General features: G+C 38.6%; 1 protein-coding gene across 4 annotated transcripts in view; it reads left to right on the top strand.

The window, feature by feature from the left end:
* KANK4 (KN motif and ankyrin repeat domains 4) overlaps positions 1 to 17,384 on the top strand; it is a 71,672-nt gene that overhangs the window by 13,179 nt on the left and 41,109 nt on the right. Inside the window, exon 1 of one of the 4 annotated variants that reach the window (XM_087960376.1) lies at positions 16,483 to 16,681. The exons of 2 other annotated variants lie outside the window; for them this stretch is intronic. The gene's annotated coding sequence lies outside the window, so the exon portion shown is untranslated. Of the gene's footprint in view, positions 1 to 16,482; positions 16,682 to 17,384 lie in introns of those variants that run through there. One more of the 4 variants, XM_087960379.1, reaches the window with a different exon arrangement.

Here is a 17,384-nt window from a genome sequence, read left to right as displayed (position 1 = left end):
AAATGTTTGATAAAATAGCTATCATAATTCAGTGGAATGCTTGTCAATAAATAAATGTAACAAAATGAATATTTAATGATTTACAAAACAAAAGTGAAGAGAAATAAGGGAAAATTAATTATGGAGATTATATGTGTCTTTAGGGAAGTATGATATTTAATTTGAAAAAAGTGTTAAAGATGTTAAGATTTTAATGATTATTAATGATAGAACTGAATTGGAATGGAATGAGGGTTTATAATTGCATATATTTATAATCTTTTTTAAAAAAAGAATATAGTGTGTATTATAAGAATGTACCAAGCAAAATTTGATTGGAAGTTATGTATTATGTATTATATTGAAGGTCATAACCTTGAGGTATATATTGAAGTTTAAATAAAAGTTAAATGGATATAATTAAAAGATATAAAGGTGTCATACTCCAATTAGTAACTACAGGAGAAAATTTGTTTAATGAGAAAAGATAATATGAAATTGAAGCAGAACAGACAAAAGTATAAATATAATGATTTGAATTGAGATGAGATAATCAAAATAAAATTGAGAAAATTAAAAGAGGGGAAAAACTATATAGAAAATGTAGAATAGTATAAGATATGGAATAGAACACAAAAAGGAGCATGAAATTGAGTTTTGTGTCTGTATAAAGACGGGACCATGCTATTTTCAAAAAAGATGTTTTATTTGTATTTTGTATGTGTTAAAACCCAAATAAAACTTTATTATAAAAAAAAGAAAAAGAAATCCTCTTGCTGAGCTTAGGGTACACTGTGTTTGGTTTCAGAACACATAAGCACCAAAATGTCATTGGCTTTTTAGCAGGCTTTTGGTTGTTATTCTGAATGAAAGAAGTTCCAAATCAGCTGTTGGACAGGTTTTTCTGTTTTTGAAAAAGTACCTCTGCAGGTAGTCCTCGACTTACAACTGGTTACTTAGTCATTGTTTGAAGTTACAACAGATTCCTGCCCCTGGGTTGCAACGTTGCCCTCATTTCAGAAAAGACATCTAGAATAGAGGTCTCCAAACTTGGCAACTTTAAGACCTGTGGACTTCAATTCCCAGAATTGCCTAGTCAGCATGGCTGGCTGAGGAATTCTGGGAGTTGAAGTCCACAAGTCTTAAAGTTGCCAAGTTTGGAAACCCTTGATCTAGAACCATGATTGCAAACTTATGGCATGCGTGCCACAGGTGGCATGCAGAGCCATTTGTGCCAGCACGCGAGCTGCAAGCAAACTTACCTCACCGCGCGTGTGCGTGCCTCACAGCTGATTTTCGACGGGTTTGAGGCTTTTTTCGGACTCCCAAAGACTTGAGGAAGGCTTCTGCAGGCTTTGCAGGCCGAAAACTAGCCCCGTTTTGTCACTTCCTGTTTTTCTGAAAATACTGAAAGTGATGAAACGGGGCCAGTTTTCGGCCTGCAGAAGCCTTCCTCAAGCCTCTGGGAGGCTGAAAAATGTTTCAAACCCGCTGAAAATCAGCTGTGTGGGTGGGAGGGTGGGTATTGCACGCCTAAGCATAGGGGGTGGGGGGGCACATATTGCCTTCTGGGTGCTGGCATGCAAGCGCTAGTGTATAAGCGCGGACACAATTTTTGGCACAGGAGCCCAAAAAGGTTAGCCACCACTGATCTAGAATGTCACTGGCACATGGGCTCAGCATCTTTCACTCTGGATAGGCTAGTGATGGAACTGGCCAGCCTCTTAAAGATCCTCCTGGTAGGGATGGTTTTAGGTTAAGGCCAAATATGCAGTAGCTTAAAGTACCAAAGCTTAGGGGCTTCTCCCTCCTTCTGAATCATTCTGAAAATGCAAATATCTGTATCAGCAGTAGGTGGTGTTATCAGAAAATGCTGCCTTGGGACACCACACACCCTTTGATTGATAGTGCCTCCTGGACTCACAGCTCCTGCTTAATAGCATGTAGAAGCCATAGCTATGAGGTCCTCCTCTTAATTAGAGCTTTGCTCCAGCTGTGGCCTCCTTTTCTGAATCAGGAAGTTTTAAAATCATAGGTCAGAAAGGGACCTTGGAGATCTTCTAGTCCAAGGATCACCAACCTTTTGGACATCAGGGACCACCAAACACATAATTTTAAATCCCACGGACCACTAATATGAATTTTGACTGACAGTGGCTTGCTGACGTTGGTGGGAAAGTTGGTTCCGTATTCCAGAGCTGCAGTAATCAGAGGACTGGCCCTTTGGTCATCCCGGAGCAGCTGCTCCTCTACCCGGGTGTACCGGCCTGCCATGGACTGGAGGAGCTGCTCTGGGATGACCAAAGGGCCAATCCTGTGACTACTGCAGCTCTGGAATATGGGACTGACTTTCCCACCAACATCAACAAGCCACTCCGGGGTGGATTTCCCTCCCCCTGCTGTTGGTCTTACCTTCTACTTCCTGCTTGTGTGGTAAGTTTTACTCAAGATAAGTTTTGTGCTCAGCCAAAGGGTGGGGGCCAGTGAGTGGGCGTGCCATGTGGGTGGTGCAGCTTTGTGTTCCTGCGCAGCCTGGATTAATTTCTTTGGGGAGAGTGCTTTGGCGGGGACATTTCTCTGCAGCCCACCAAATTTTTCTCACGGATCATCAGTGGTCCCCAGGCTACCAGTTGGCAACCGCTGTTCTAGTCCAACCACTGACCATGGCAGGAGACTTTCTATCATTCCAGACAAATGGTTGTCCAACCCTTTCTTGAAAACCTCCAGTCGCTTCTGCCTTGCCACCTTGCATCTGGATGATTGAAATGTCATCTGAAGGTTTCTTGAAAATTATCTGAAATTTCAGATATAAAGGGATTAACGGTTAAGAAAGAGGAATTTAAATTGCAAGCATTTGCGGACGACATGATTTTCTTCATTGAAGAACCAATAGATAGGGGACTAAAATTGATGAAAGAACTAGAGAAATTTGGAGCAGTAGCAGGACTTAAAATAAACAGGAAAAAAACCAAATTAATGACCAAAAATTTAACAGAAAAACAGAAAATAGAATTAGAAGAAACAATGGAAATACAAGTGACAAAGAAAGTGAAATATCTAGGAATTTGGCTAACACCACACTGTAAGTCACTTAAAGAAAATAATTGTGACAAATTGTTACATCAGGTAAAGAAAGATTTAGAATCATGGAGTAAACTTCAAATTTCACTATTAGATCGGATTGCCACCATTAAAATGAACATTCTCCCCAAATTTCTATACATATTCCAAACGATCCCAATTAAATTACACAAAAAGTTCTTCGAAGAACTTAACAAAATAACCCTCACATTTATTTGGCAAGGAAAAAACCCAGAATAAATGTAAAAGCAATGCAAGATATGAAGAGCAGAGGAGGGTTAGCAGTCCCAAACTGGGAGTTATATTATATGGCCACCTCATTAGTTTGGTTGAAGGACTGGGTGAATTTAACTAATAAAAGAATATTATTTCTAGAAGGCCACGACTTACAAAGGGGTGGCACGCTTTCTTATGGGACGTAGGGAAAACCAGTCAAAAATATTTTCATAGACATTTAATTAGAGACGCGCTACTAACAATTTGGAAGAAAATACGGAAAAAACATTACATAAAAATACCAATATGGATTTCAACAATGGAGGCGATGATTCACCCAAACAATCTGGAAATTACTAAAACGATTAAATATAAAGACTTATTGGACCCACAAGGAAATTTGAAATCGAGGCAGGAAATTCAGGACCAGGGACAAAAATTGATCAATGGGTTTACCTTCAGATTCAAAGTAGGTACAAACAAGACAAGAAAGAATTTGGAATTAACAACAAACTTCAACAATTAGATAAAATTTTATTAGGACCGGACAAAAAAAACATAACAAAATTTTACAATTATTTACTAGGAACAGAATTAGAAGAAGAAATTGTAAAGGGAATATGATTGCGTGAGTCGGAACGTGGGACGTAGTATTACACTAGTGGAATGGGAAAAAGTTTGGGGCAGGAATAATAAGATCACAAAATTGGTAGCATACAAGGAAAATCTTTATAAAATGTTTTATAGATGGCATCTCCCTCCTTCGAGACTAGCGAAGATGCACCCCAACATGAGTCCGTACTGTTGGAAATGCAAGAAAAAGAAGGAACCTTTTTCCATATGTGGTGGACATGTACAGAAACCCAAAATTACTGGAAGAAAATCAAAACGTGGTTGGAAGAAATTACAAAAGGGCAGATTGAATATAAACCAGAGTCCTTCCTACTAGGGATCTTTGACAAACAAATTTCCAAAAAAGCTAAATACATAACAATACACATCTTAACCGGCCAGATTAGCCTTCGCTCAATACTGGAAACAACATCAAATTCCACCAGATGAAGTGATTATTGATAAAATTTCAAAATGTACAGAAATGGACAAACTGACCTTGGCACTAAAAAACAAAGATACTTCACTATATTATGATAGTTGGAATTGTTGGTATAATTGGATTGATCAAAGATAAATTATATACCATAAGGCATAAGAGGAAGTATTAACCTATAATAATGAGATAGCGATATATGTATAGAATAGGTGTGTATATATGACATAAATCAAAGGCTATGAAAAAAGATCTTGCAAACTGTAAAAATAAGAATGCTTTTAACTTTTCTTCCCTCTTTTTCTTTCTTTTTTTCTTTCTTTTCAATCTTTTCTTTTCTTTCTTTTCTTCCTTCTTTTTTTCTCTCTCGTTTATTTGTGTATGTATTGTTGGTTGTTTTTAATTGTAAAAACTAATAAACTGTTGTTTTTTTAAAAGAAAAAGAAAATTATCTGAAATTTCAGCTGGTGCAGTTAAGGGAGTATGGAAGTTCACCCATGGAACATGTTACAGTGAGAAAGGCACCAGCTACCCACAAACATCTGGGTACAATTCAAAGTGCTGGTTGTCACCTTGAAAGCCCTGTGTATATCAAGACCCAGTTACCTTCCCTAGGTGGCTTCTCCAGGTTGAATCTGCCAAATCAGTAAGATCTGAGAAAGAGGACTTGTTGAGAGACCCACATTATCTTTAGAGATAATTGGCTCAAGACATCTTGTTAATGATTCCCCTCTTTTGGAATTCACTTCAGGAGATCTTCTTTACTTCCCCTTTATTGCAGGTTTGGGGAGCCATAAAAACAAGGAACTGCTCATGATCGCCACTCTTTATTTTTATATGTCTGTTTGCTTGATTAAAGAAAAACATTTTTTAGTTTCTTCAAAAATTAGCCCTGTTGTGAGGCCTATGAGGTAGATCTGATAAGGAAACTGACTCCCCAAAAATATTAGTTCTACAGCAGGGATGCCAAACAAGATGTCATTGAGGCTGCATCAGGGTTGTGTTTTACCTCAGAGGGCCATGGGGTAGGAGTGGCCATGGATGGGCCAGCTTGACGTCACTTTTGTCAGGGGCATCTGTGGTGGCCAAGTGCTAAAGCAGGACTTCCCCGAGACTCTCTCTCACTCTCATTATAATCTCCTTCCTTCCTTCTTTTTCTTCTTTTTACTTCCTTCTTCATTCTCCTTTCTTCTTCCTTCCCCTCTTTCCTTATTTTTCCTTGCTTGCTCTCTTCCCATCTTCCCATCTTTTTCTTTCCTCTTTCCCTTTTTCCTTTCCTGTTCCTTCTTACATGCTCAAATGCAAAAGGAGAAACATTTCTCCATTTGTTTTGTTTTTAGTTTGTTTTGATAGCCCTCTGACAGCGAAAATGGAGCCTGCCCCCCCCACCCATGCCCCTCTGCACCCCATTTTCATCTGTGATGGCCTCCTGCAGTCCTCTGCCAGTGAAAATGGAGCTTGTGGGCCAAAAACTGGGGATGGCCAAAAATGGGGGATAAGGGACACACCCCTGAGGTCCATTTTAGCTGGAAGAGACACCGTGGGCTGGTCCTTTGCTGTTTCCAGGCCGTGCCCTTCAGGTTGGATCTAAGCACCCCACAGGCTAATTTGGCCCGTAGGCCTTGAGTTTCTTGCCCCTGCTCTACAATTAATTGAACTCTGTTATAGTAACAGTATCTTGCAAGCCTGTGTTTTTCCACATACAGTATACCTCAGTGAGTCAAAGGACATAAACTAGAGACTTTTTCCAATTCTTACCTGCATCCCTGGGCTGAATACCCTGTTCTGCATTTGTTCTTATCTTGATGACTTCTAGATGGTCTAAAAGCCATCTCTATAGCTACTTACACCCATATATTTAGGCTAGAAATGGAAGGAGAGAGTAGTCTTTAAGAAATGTTTTTCTGCCTGGTATGACTCATCATGTCCCAGCTTTCTGCTTTGCATTCATAAAGCTGAAAGTTCCCACAATTTGCATTTCCTAACTGGCACTTCTGGAGCTTCAAAATAGATGTTCAAAGAATTTCTTTTCTATTGTTGGTCATCTAGCTGTCATCTACCAACATGGGCTCTAGCTGCTTTGACTTAGATTCTACCTAACAATGGGCCTATCTACTGTGAACTTTGGTTTTATCTCTCCATGGTATTGCATACCATTGGTTGCCCAGTCTCTATCCTACCAATGGCAGTGGAACAGATTGCAACCCACTAGTTTAAAAAGTTTTAATAATTGAACCAGATGGGACAGTTTGTCATCAAACCCTCTGGCTGACCTAAATAAATCATTAATTCCTCAGTTATTTTCCAGAAGTAATGAGAACACTGAATTCAGAGGGCACTTTTATATATTCCTAACTTTTCGTAAAAATGTTGCTTTTTGCTTTGCCAGCTATAAGCTTTTAACTCAATGATACATGGCAGCACAAATGCTACAAAGCTTCTCTTTTTTCTTTTAGCAACATAGAAGATCTCCTAACCTCTAAAAGTATGATCTTTCAGCTGTACATTGATGTCCGTATTTTGGGTACTTTTGCCAGTTTTTGTCTTTTGTTTTTGGCAATATTTTTGTCTGCTGTTCAGTTGATTTCAGAAAATGAATAAGTTCAACCTTCTTAAACGGCAGTCTTTACTTCATAGAAGACAAAATATGCAGCTTCCATTCAAACTAACCATGCAGTTAATTGTTATGAAACCTGTAGGACACATGAAAGATCACAGGAACTGAATTCTGGTCACAAATTAATTTAAAATCTGTGCTATACTGCTGTTTTAAATGGAGCCATTCAACTATTAAAATGTTGACATCAAAAAAGAATTGGGTAGCTTGATGATAAAATATATCCATGTTAAATCAAAAACAAAAATGATCTCTGCTTTTAAAAGAAATGGTCTAGCAGATATCAGATTAAAAGAAGAGGGGGAAAAACCCAATTTCTGAATTAAAGAGATCGGCAGAGCTGTCTCTTTTATTTTTCTAATATAATATTAGGAAAATGTGAAAGAAAATTAAAAATTAACACAAAGTAATAGAAGATAAAAAAAATAAATCAAAAATAATTTTTTAAAAGAAAGATAGAAAGCAAAAGAAAACAATAGAAAGGAAAGAAAAAAGACACAAAGAAATGGCTTCTAATCTTTATAACAGTTGTAAGAATCTGGCTTCCCCCATTAACTTGGCTTGTCAGAAGCATCCTAGGACAATGACAATCCCAGAATGCTGCAATCATTGTAAATAGTTGCTAGTTGCCAAGTGGAGATGCTGCAATGGTCATAAGTGTGAGAATTGGTCATAAGACACATTTTTCAGTGCCGTTGTAATTTTGAATGGTCATTAAACGAATGAACGCTTATCATTCTAGATAAGATATTTATTGTTATCTCAAAAATTCCCCACAGCAATGACAGTTTTAGTTTTTCCCATCTTAACATTTTAAAACTTCATTCCATGTTTTAACATAGTTATTTTGAAATAACATAATAATCATATTTGTCATAAAGATACCCAGATATCTTACCTTGCTCTCAATCTTCAAGCCCATTTTGTTCATCAGTTCATTAACTACTTTGTCTATTTTTGAACTTTTTTTTGTTCATTTTATCTCCTGTTTGTTAATTCTGAAACTGGCTAATGCACCACATTTTTAAAATTTGACTATTATTGTTTCAATTTAAAGGATCTTCCAAAAATGACACTCTCATCTGCAAGAGCCCTTAACTTTTTAAATCTTTGTTTCCATAATCATTTCATTTAGTCTTTTAACTCTATTCAGTATATCAAGAACCAAAACAAACAAGAGAGAAGGCTGTGGACATCTTGTTTCTTTTTGTATCTCACAGGACTTTGTTAGATTTCTATTATTTGTGGTTTCTGTGAAAGATCTTACCCATTTTATAAAGTTTTCTTCAAAATTAATACTTCCCAAAACCTTAGCAGTCTAGTTCAAAGTGTCAAAGGCTTTCTCAGCATTCAACCCCCACAATGCATCTTGTTTTCCATTATGTTGTTTGAAATAGTTCAAAATGTCCAGCACTTTGCTAACATTCTCAATCCACATTGATCTTCATGAATAAATTCTTGCAAAATTATTTTCAGTCCATCTGCTGGAAATGTTATAAACAACCTATAGTCATTATTCAGTAATGACATCAGCCTAGAGTGTATTGTTAAATGAAAGAAGGCAAATATATCTGTCCCAGGATAATGTTGCAGGATCCAATCTGGGCTGGTCACCAGACCAGAAATTTAGTTTTCCAAGCTTTGAAACTCATACAGGAGCCCATCCTCAGGGAAATTCTCTCTCACCAGAATGTGTCATTGAATGTGTCTAGTGAGAGGGACTTTTCCTGGGCACAAGTCCAAAAGCTTGGAAGACTAAACCTCTGGTCCCAGTGACCGAACTAGATTGGATATTGTTTAGTGAAAATCAAATCTTGTTCCTCTTTAGATATTGGTGGTATATCGACCTTTTTCCAACTCTCCAGCATCTTTCTTCCCCATAAGAAGTAGAGCAGTCTCTTTTATCTTGTAGGAGATCAGTTGTTTAGTCTTCTTGCACTTTGTATACATTGGCTAGGCTCACTTCATAGTTTTGGATAAGCACTGGTGTGATTTTAAAAGCTTTTTTAAAGTTATGTGAACTTAACTATGGTTCATATATTACTACAATTAATACAAATTGTATATTTGTTGTTAAACTGTGGTTAAACAACAGCTTAATGCACTGTATGAAAGTAAATTAGACATTCACAACAGCAATAGAAATGATTAGAATTCATAATGAGAACTACTAATCAATGGAATAACTTGCCTCCTGGAGTTATGGGTGCTTCATCACTGAAGGTTTTCAAAAATAGACATTTGGTTGCCATCAGAGGTGGTATTCAGCAGGTTCTGACCAGTTCTGGAGAACCGGTAGCAGAAATTTTGAGTAGTTCGGAGAACCGGCAAACACAACCTCTGACTGGCCCTGCCCCCATCTATTCTCTGCCTCCCAAGTCCCAGCTGATTGGCTGGGTCTTCTTTTGTTGCCCTGCACAGGAGAACAGAGCTGGAAAGCAGGTTAGTGGGGTGGGGGAGAGAATGGGGATTTTACAGTATCCTTCCCTTGGAGTGGAGAGGGAATGGTGATTTTACAATATCCTTCCCCTGCCATGCTCACCAAGCCACGCCCACAGAACCAGTAGTAAAAAAATTTGAATCCCACCACTGGTTTGGCATGGTATAGGTCTCCTGTTTTGAGCACAGGGCTGGACTAGAAGTCTTCCGAGGTCCCTTCCAATCTGTGGTTTTATATTCTATGTGCTATATTCTCCAAGCAGCTGTTTTCCATAAAAAAATAGTCAGAAAGTCAGAAATCTAAAGTTGCGGGATGAGTGGACAATCCTGTTATCAGAGGTTGTTTTCTATCAAATGTTCTACACGTGTAGCACCAAGTAGCCAAGCAACTGTAGGAACATTTTAACAGTTTGATAATTGTGTGGTTGATAAAATGATATCTTTTTAATCAAATCCACTACAAAGAACATGTTCACTGGATTTGCATATTCCTTATGATTCGTTCAGTGTTGCCTACATTGCACTATAAGTTCAGAGACACCATTCAATGTGAACAGAGTAGCATTTTGTTTAAGTTTGAAAAATAAAATGCAATTCTTGCAGTATTTAGTGTGTAGACATTCATTGGTGGGTGTTGACCTTCCCTCTGAGCTACAGATTGTTAAAACCATAAGCCAGCTTGAGAAAGACTGACTAGCTTTTTGACTGCCATCCAAGTTTTTATCCCAGAGAAGTCAATGGGACCTTTGTCATTGATTTCAGTAGGTTAATGATTTACTCTTTAGAAAATGCCTTGTATTTGCCAACCAACTGCCAGGATATATTAAAAGATGCCACAAAATGAAAGGGAGAAAGGACTCTGCAAACCTGAACCATGTTGAAAGGGAAGGTTTCATGATTTTTAAAGTTTTATTTTTTATTTTTAAAAAACATACATGAATCTCAGCAGGAGAGTATCTGCAGGTGAACTAGCCTTCTTTACAAAATCAAGGAAGCATTAGTTATATAAGATAAAATGACACTTGAGACAAAAAGGATAGTCCCATATATGCATTACTGCCTTCATTGTTAAACGATTCTTTAGTGGTGTACAGATTCAGAATCACTAAAAATTGAGCTAAATGTTTTGAAGACAATTGAGTGTGTATTAAGTGATTCTGAATTAATTGCATTAAAGCTGGGTTTGTTTGCTCAAATTAGTTCACATGGTAATATTATCTGATAACAACCCAAGCTGAAAAAGGAATGATTTGGGATTCAAGGTTGATCTTTTTGTTGAATCCCAAAAAGGTGCTTTTTCAAAAGCCAAATGGACTATCTTTGTTTTCTTTGGGGTGTTTTGCTTCTCATCCAAGAAGCTTCTTCACTTTTGGGATGAGAAGGCTGAAGAAGCTTCTTGGACAAGAAGTGAAACATCTTCAAGGAAAAACAAAGAAAGTCCAGTTGCCTTTTGAAAAAGCACCTTTGGGACAACCATGATCTGGATCAGAGGTGGTATTCAGCAGGTTCTGACCAGTTCTGGAGAAAATTTCTGGAGCGGAATTTCAGTTCTGGAGCGGAAATTTTGAGTAGTTTGGAGAACCGGCAAATACCACCTCTGACTGGTCCCGCCCCCATCTATTCCCTGCCTCCCAAATCCCAGCTGATTGGCTGGGTCTTCTTTTGTTGCCCTGCAGAGGAGAATGGAGCTGGAAAGCAGGTTAGTGGGGTGGGGAAGGAATTGGATTTTGCAGTATCCTTTCCCTGCCACGTCCACCAAGCCACGCCCACAGAACCAGTAGTAAAAAAAAATGTGAATCCCACCACTGGATCTCGATGACTGAGAATCTTCATAGACATTCTTCTGATGAATGTAATTAACAGGGCCATTTAATTTGCAGGGTATATACAGTGTTAAATTCTCAAAAGGTCTATTTTTAGAAAATATCTATTTTTTTAAAAATAGATATATAGGCTGAAAATAGCAACAAAAGAAAGCACCCAATTTCACCTCACTGTAAATTCAAGTTCTATTTTCTAAAAAGCCTCTTGTAGAAACTTTCCCTAACTTGGTGCTTCCAAATGTCTGGGTACTTGGAAGACTCATACTTTCAACACAACAGGAGATACCAGGCGTGAGAAAGTTATCCTATATTGGTCATTTAATGCTTCTTACTATCAGACATAGTTGCTTCATCAAAAAAAGAGGTCAAAAGTTAACAGCTTTTCATAAAATGTGCATACATTAATATGCGAAGAGTATGCATTATAATTACAAGAGTAGTGAAAATATAATGCATCTCATCCTAGGCAAGATTGTGACAGTTTTATATACCTGAGCCCTTCATCTTGTTATCTTGGTTTGACTCTAGACTTATTCCATACCCTATGTTGCAAATAATTCACACTCAGAGACCCATGCTCACACATATTGGTGCATTTGTCTTTTCAGAGCCATATAAATACAACTTAGAATTTGACCTTTGATTATGTGGAAGCTTCTTTTTGGATGCTTTTCACAGCTGTTACCATGTTTTATTTTGACATAATAATAGTAGATACATTTCAGGTAACTTTTTTTTTTTAGAGGTGACCTTTCCAGAATGCTATTACACCATGCAGCAATCGTAAGGATGATTCCTTGAAGACTCATGAATATTTTGGTGCAATTTATTTTTTAATGGGGCATATAGAAAGAGCATCTTTGCCCAAGGAAGAGTAATAATAAAGTCGACATTGTAATTCACCTTAATTTTTTCATTAGATGTTTTATCCCTCCTATTGCTTTCTAAAAGACTTTCATGCTGTGCCTGGTATATTTATGATTTTCCCAGGGCAGATGTTAACTAGGAAAAAAAAGTGTTTTTAATGTATGGCTGCAAAAGGTAATTTGTGGAATATGGAACACTCTGCGTTATCTATTCTTTTATTCAAATATAATTTTTCAATTTTATGCAATGAACATGAACTTAGGCAAACTCTATCTCAGTGGAAGACAGGAGGGCCTGGTTTGCTATGGTCCATGAGGTTGCAAATATCAAACATGAATTAGCGACTAAACAACAACAACAACAACAACAACAACAACAACAACAACAAATTTTTCAGTTCAGCTTCTAAAATGAGAGAAGAGCCTGGTTAGTCTATGGCAGCAGAAAACCAGAAAGAATCTGGAAACACCTGTTGCGATTCACCAATTTTATTAAAAGCCAGACACTTTTGAGCATTTCATATAGACTAATAACAATAACAACAACAGGGTTGGAAGGTCTTCTAGTCCAACCTTCTACAGGAAACCCAATACCATTTCAGACAAATGGTTGTTCAATCTCTTCTTAAAAACATCCAATGTTGGAGCACCCACAACTTCAAAGGATGAAAGAAAAGGAAGAGCATTTGCAGTGCAGAAGACAAATACGACACCTTTTTACAACTTTCAAAATCCATGGCTTTAAGGGAGTTATAAAATCACAAATGGAACTAGAAATAATACTGTCTTCCAAAACCAGCTGAAACCTGAACTATTCAAGGTCCTCTGTGTGTTGATGCCAGATATTATTTGGAGGCTGTACATGTTGTATAGTTTATTATTTATTATGATTTTATTGTTCTTGCCTATGAGCTGCTGAGAATCCATTTATGATTGCAGTGAGATATAAATCTAATTACCATATCATACCGTTAACATAACACAAAGATATGCCATGATGAAAAAGAATTGCTTGTGAATTTCTGGATCTAAGACCACTCCTAAGGATTTCCTTCATATTTCTAATTTCCTGGTAGCATAATTATAGCTCCTGGGTCTCCAGTGTAGCTGTTCTGAATATTAATATGCCCATCCATCTTTATGCCTTATCTCAGGGCTGTCAAACTCACGTCGTCACGTTGTTGTCACATAACACAGGGGTCCCCAACCACTGGGCCGCGGACTGGTACTGGTCCGTGGAACATTTCCTACCGGGCCGCCGGTTTGCTGGGCGCTGCCATCTTGTTTGATGAGAAAGTGCTTCCGGGTGAGCTTTTCCGGTTGGAAGCGGCGTTTGGGTCCTGAAGGAATCCTCGCGCCTTAGTTTCATCGAAGGGGGGCTTGAATGAAACTAAGGCGCGAGGATTCTTTCAGCACCCAAGGCAAGGCGAGCCGAGCGACCGTCCCGAAGCCGTCCCGGCGAAGCCCATCGACAAAGGTACAAAGGAGGAGTTGAAGGTGGCGGGAGAAGCGGGGGACAGCTGGCTGGCGGTCGCTCAGCTCGCCTTGCCTTGTCATGCGTGCTGATGCGGTCCGGGCCGCAGATCATTTTGTGATGCCGGTACTGGGCCGTGGCACAAAAAGGTTGGGGGCCACTGACATAACATATCACAACTTCCCCCCCTTCACTAAAATGGGAGTGAGCGTGGCCAGTGCGTGACACATTTGGCCCACGGGCCACAAGTTTGACACCCCTTACCTGGTTTCCTTTTAATATTGTAGATTTAGAGAAACAAATTGAAAATTAAAGCAGCAGCCTCAAAGACTTTAAGCATTGTTTTGTTTTGTTAACTATTGGGTTGTTTTAAGCATTGGGTTGTCCTTGATTTATGACTGCAATTGAGCCTAAAATTTCCATTGCTGAGGAAAGCAGTTAGGTTTTTATCCCATTGAACATTTTTTTTGAGGGGGAGGAGGCACTTTTGTCAAGTGAATCATTGCAGTTCCTAAATGAATAATGCAGTTGCTAAGTGAATCTGGCTTCCCCACTGACTTTGCTTATTGGAATCTGGCTGAGAAGGTTACAAATGGTGATCCTGGGACAGTATAACCATCATACGTACATGCCAGTTGCCAATTGCCCAAATTTTGATCATGTGACCATGGGGCTTTGATGGTCATAAGCAGGGGTGGGATTCAAATTTTTTAACAACCAGTTCTGTGGGCGTGGCTTAGTTGGTAGACATGGCTTGGTGGTCATGTTATTGGCTGGGCATGGCCAACTCAATATCACTCACATCGAGGCACACATCTCCTCGTCGGGCCTCTCATGACTGTGGGGATGCTGCAACAGTCGTATGTGTGAAAAATGGTCATAAGTCACTTTTTTCAGTGCCATCGTAACTTTGAATGGTCACTCCACACAAGCAAAGTACCAGCAAAGGAGGGGAAAAAAACTCCAGAGATGTTCCTGAGACAGGAAGTCTAGTCCTGCCAAGAATGCAATAAAGGTTAATGGAGAGACAGTTTCTGTAAGCAACACCAGAATGTTTCCTTCCTGCCTTCCTTACAGGATTAGGCCAGTAATTTCTTCTAACAACAGGTTCTCCGAACTGCTTAGAATGTTAACAACCAGTTCTAGCGAATAGGTGCAAACTGGTACAATCCCATCCTGGTCATAAGTGTGAAAACTGATCACAAGTCACCTTTTTCAGTGTCATTGTAACTTGGAATAGTTACTAAATTCTACTGGTTCTGCCCGGTTCTGCCAAACTGATAGCGCCAATGAGCAGCAGAGACCAAACTGGTTCTCTCTGAAGCTCTGCTGTTGGGCCCACCCGCCCGGCTGGGCTCCCATACTAACCTTTAGGTCCTGCTTTTGAAGCGCAGCTGCTTTGCATGTCAAGGAGATTGCTGCACAGCAGTTGCTGAAGCAACAGGGAGAGTGCAGGGTTGCAGGAGGCGAGTTGGAAAGCCTCTGTGCCTGTGCAAAGTGTGCATGTGGCGCACATGCAGAGTGTGTGTGTGCGTGCAAAGTACACACACCAAACCACGCCCACTGAACCGGTGGTAAAAATGTTTGAAACGCACCACTGTACTAAACGAATGGTTGTAATTTGTGAACTACCAGTATTAGATTTGGAGACTCCCAATTCTGGCTGGCTTACATTGGAAAAATGAAGAGAACCTGTGTGACAAGACAAACCAAGCATCAATCAATCAACTAGGGCTGCACAAATATCTTAAAACAAGGCCTAGGAGAAGTGTCTCTTTTTAAAGGACTTTCAGAACGTCTTCAAGGTGAGAACTACACAGATTTCTGGGAGGATGTAATTTCAGAAGGCAGCACCACAACAGGATGGGTAGCACATATGTCTGAAAAGAGGTAAATTGGGAGTTCTAACTCCACCGGCAGATTAATAGAAAGAGAGAAGATTTGAACCTGCTCTATAATCTGCTGTTCACCTGTTGAGCCTTGCCACTAGCAACTGAGCACAGGAGCCAGAAGGCAATGAGAAATATGTCATGGATATGCCTACGATAATCACACCATGTTAGATGATTGTGGCTGCATAGCTGGCTGGAGAATTCTGGGAGCTGAAATCCACAAGTCCTAAAGTTGCCAAGTTTGGCATTGGTGACTTTGCTAAATTTCAATCTCATGGGAGAATAGGTCCTGAATTTTGGATGAATTCTGTAAGTTAGTTTATTTGAAAATCATAGTGTGCAAATGGCCACAAAAAGATTATTATAATAATTGTAGTGTAGTGTAGTAGTATAGTATTGTTAATATAATGATATGATATGATATAATAATATGCTTAGCATATTTATATTTTGAAAGGTTGTATCAGGAAGAAAGACAGACTATAAATCTAAAAACAATATATAATTGTATAATTTAATGTGTAATTATTGCTTTATTTACCACATAAGTAAAATTAGATGATTAAAAATAAACCAAAGTAAATGTACACAATTCAGGATGTTCACATTGGCTATACTCCTCCAAATACTTATATTGGAATATAAAACCTGTTGGGACAATCTGATTTAAGACTCAGGAATGTGTTTGGAATTAGAGCAATATTTCACAAAATAAAACAGTTTCTTTGTATGGAAGTTTATTAAGTTAGGTAAAAAGCTCTTTTAAGAAGCAGCCTTGACTTGCCTTGTTCTCTCCCTCAATATTTTAATGTGTGTGGTCCTTTGTATGATCCCTGATATATGATTAACTATCTTTTTTAAAATCCTTTCTTCAGCAAGGAACTGTACATTTATATGATTTATTGGAGGTTTTTGAAGCTTAAAGATTGATTTAATTAACATATTTGGTGTAAATAGGAGGTCTCTGTTTTCTATTTCCTCAGCCAGGATCCTTACCAATGTTGCTCTGCACATTTGTGAACATGAATTATTCTTGCACCCCTGCAGGTTATCGTACTGCAAGGTGTATTTACTTTTCAAACAAGGTCATTAGCCAGCTGACCCACTCCTGTAGTTCCTGAAAAACAAAAAACAAAATAATGATTTGCCAGTATAGCGGAGATCTTCCTGCCAGTATAGCTGAGAACTTCCTCGAAAGGAAAACTGGCCCGACTTTTCTTTCCTTGGCAGCTAAGAGTCTGTGAAGGTATGGTAACTTTCAAGGCACTTGTCTTAATTGCTAGCTTTCATTTTGGTCATTAAATGTTAAATGGAATGGTTGTGATGCAGCTGAAAATGATAGGCTGGATTAGAAAGCAGTTGCTGTAGCTCTAATGAGGGAATTAATTTTTTAATAAGTCCATTGGAAAGGACTTATATCATGGTTGGCAAGGGGAGAAGTACTTTTCCCCTTAGGAACTATTTTAAGCATTGCTTATTTTATGTGCATTTCTTAATTCTTGCAGTCCTTCTCTTCAGAAAATATAAGTTCCATTGAATTAAGCGCTCAGTTGCTTCTGGTTCTTTGAGACTCAGTGGATAATATTTTGCTCAGATTGTATCTTGGTTCTGCTTATTAGGATCTTTGAAGCTTCAGTTTGAATCTTTGGTTATGGTATCTGGCTCCTTGCTTTCTGTTGGCCTCTTTCTAGCTAGCCTTCCATTTTTTTCCAAATACCAGCATTTTCTCCTGTGACTGATAGGATTACTGTTTAAGTGAAATGGAATTGTAGTCTTAGTCACTGAAGTGAGCTTAACTGAAATTAATCCTTTATATTATATCCACCTATTCTAATTTAGAACAATAGGTGTGGAAGGGGACATTTCACAATGAGTGCACAAATCCTCATTTAGTGCAGAAATCTAAATTAAAGCGGCCCTGACAGGGTATTAAGCAGCCTCTCTGTTTG

Source organism: Notechis scutatus, chromosome 3 (assembly GCF_049901735.1).
Source record: "Notechis scutatus isolate UNSWTSFEM ecotype Mainland chromosome 3, rNotScu1.2, whole genome shotgun sequence".
Lineage (NCBI taxonomy): Eukaryota > Metazoa > Chordata > Lepidosauria > Squamata > Elapidae > Notechis > Notechis scutatus.
This window is presented reverse-complemented; position numbering and strand designations above follow the sequence as displayed.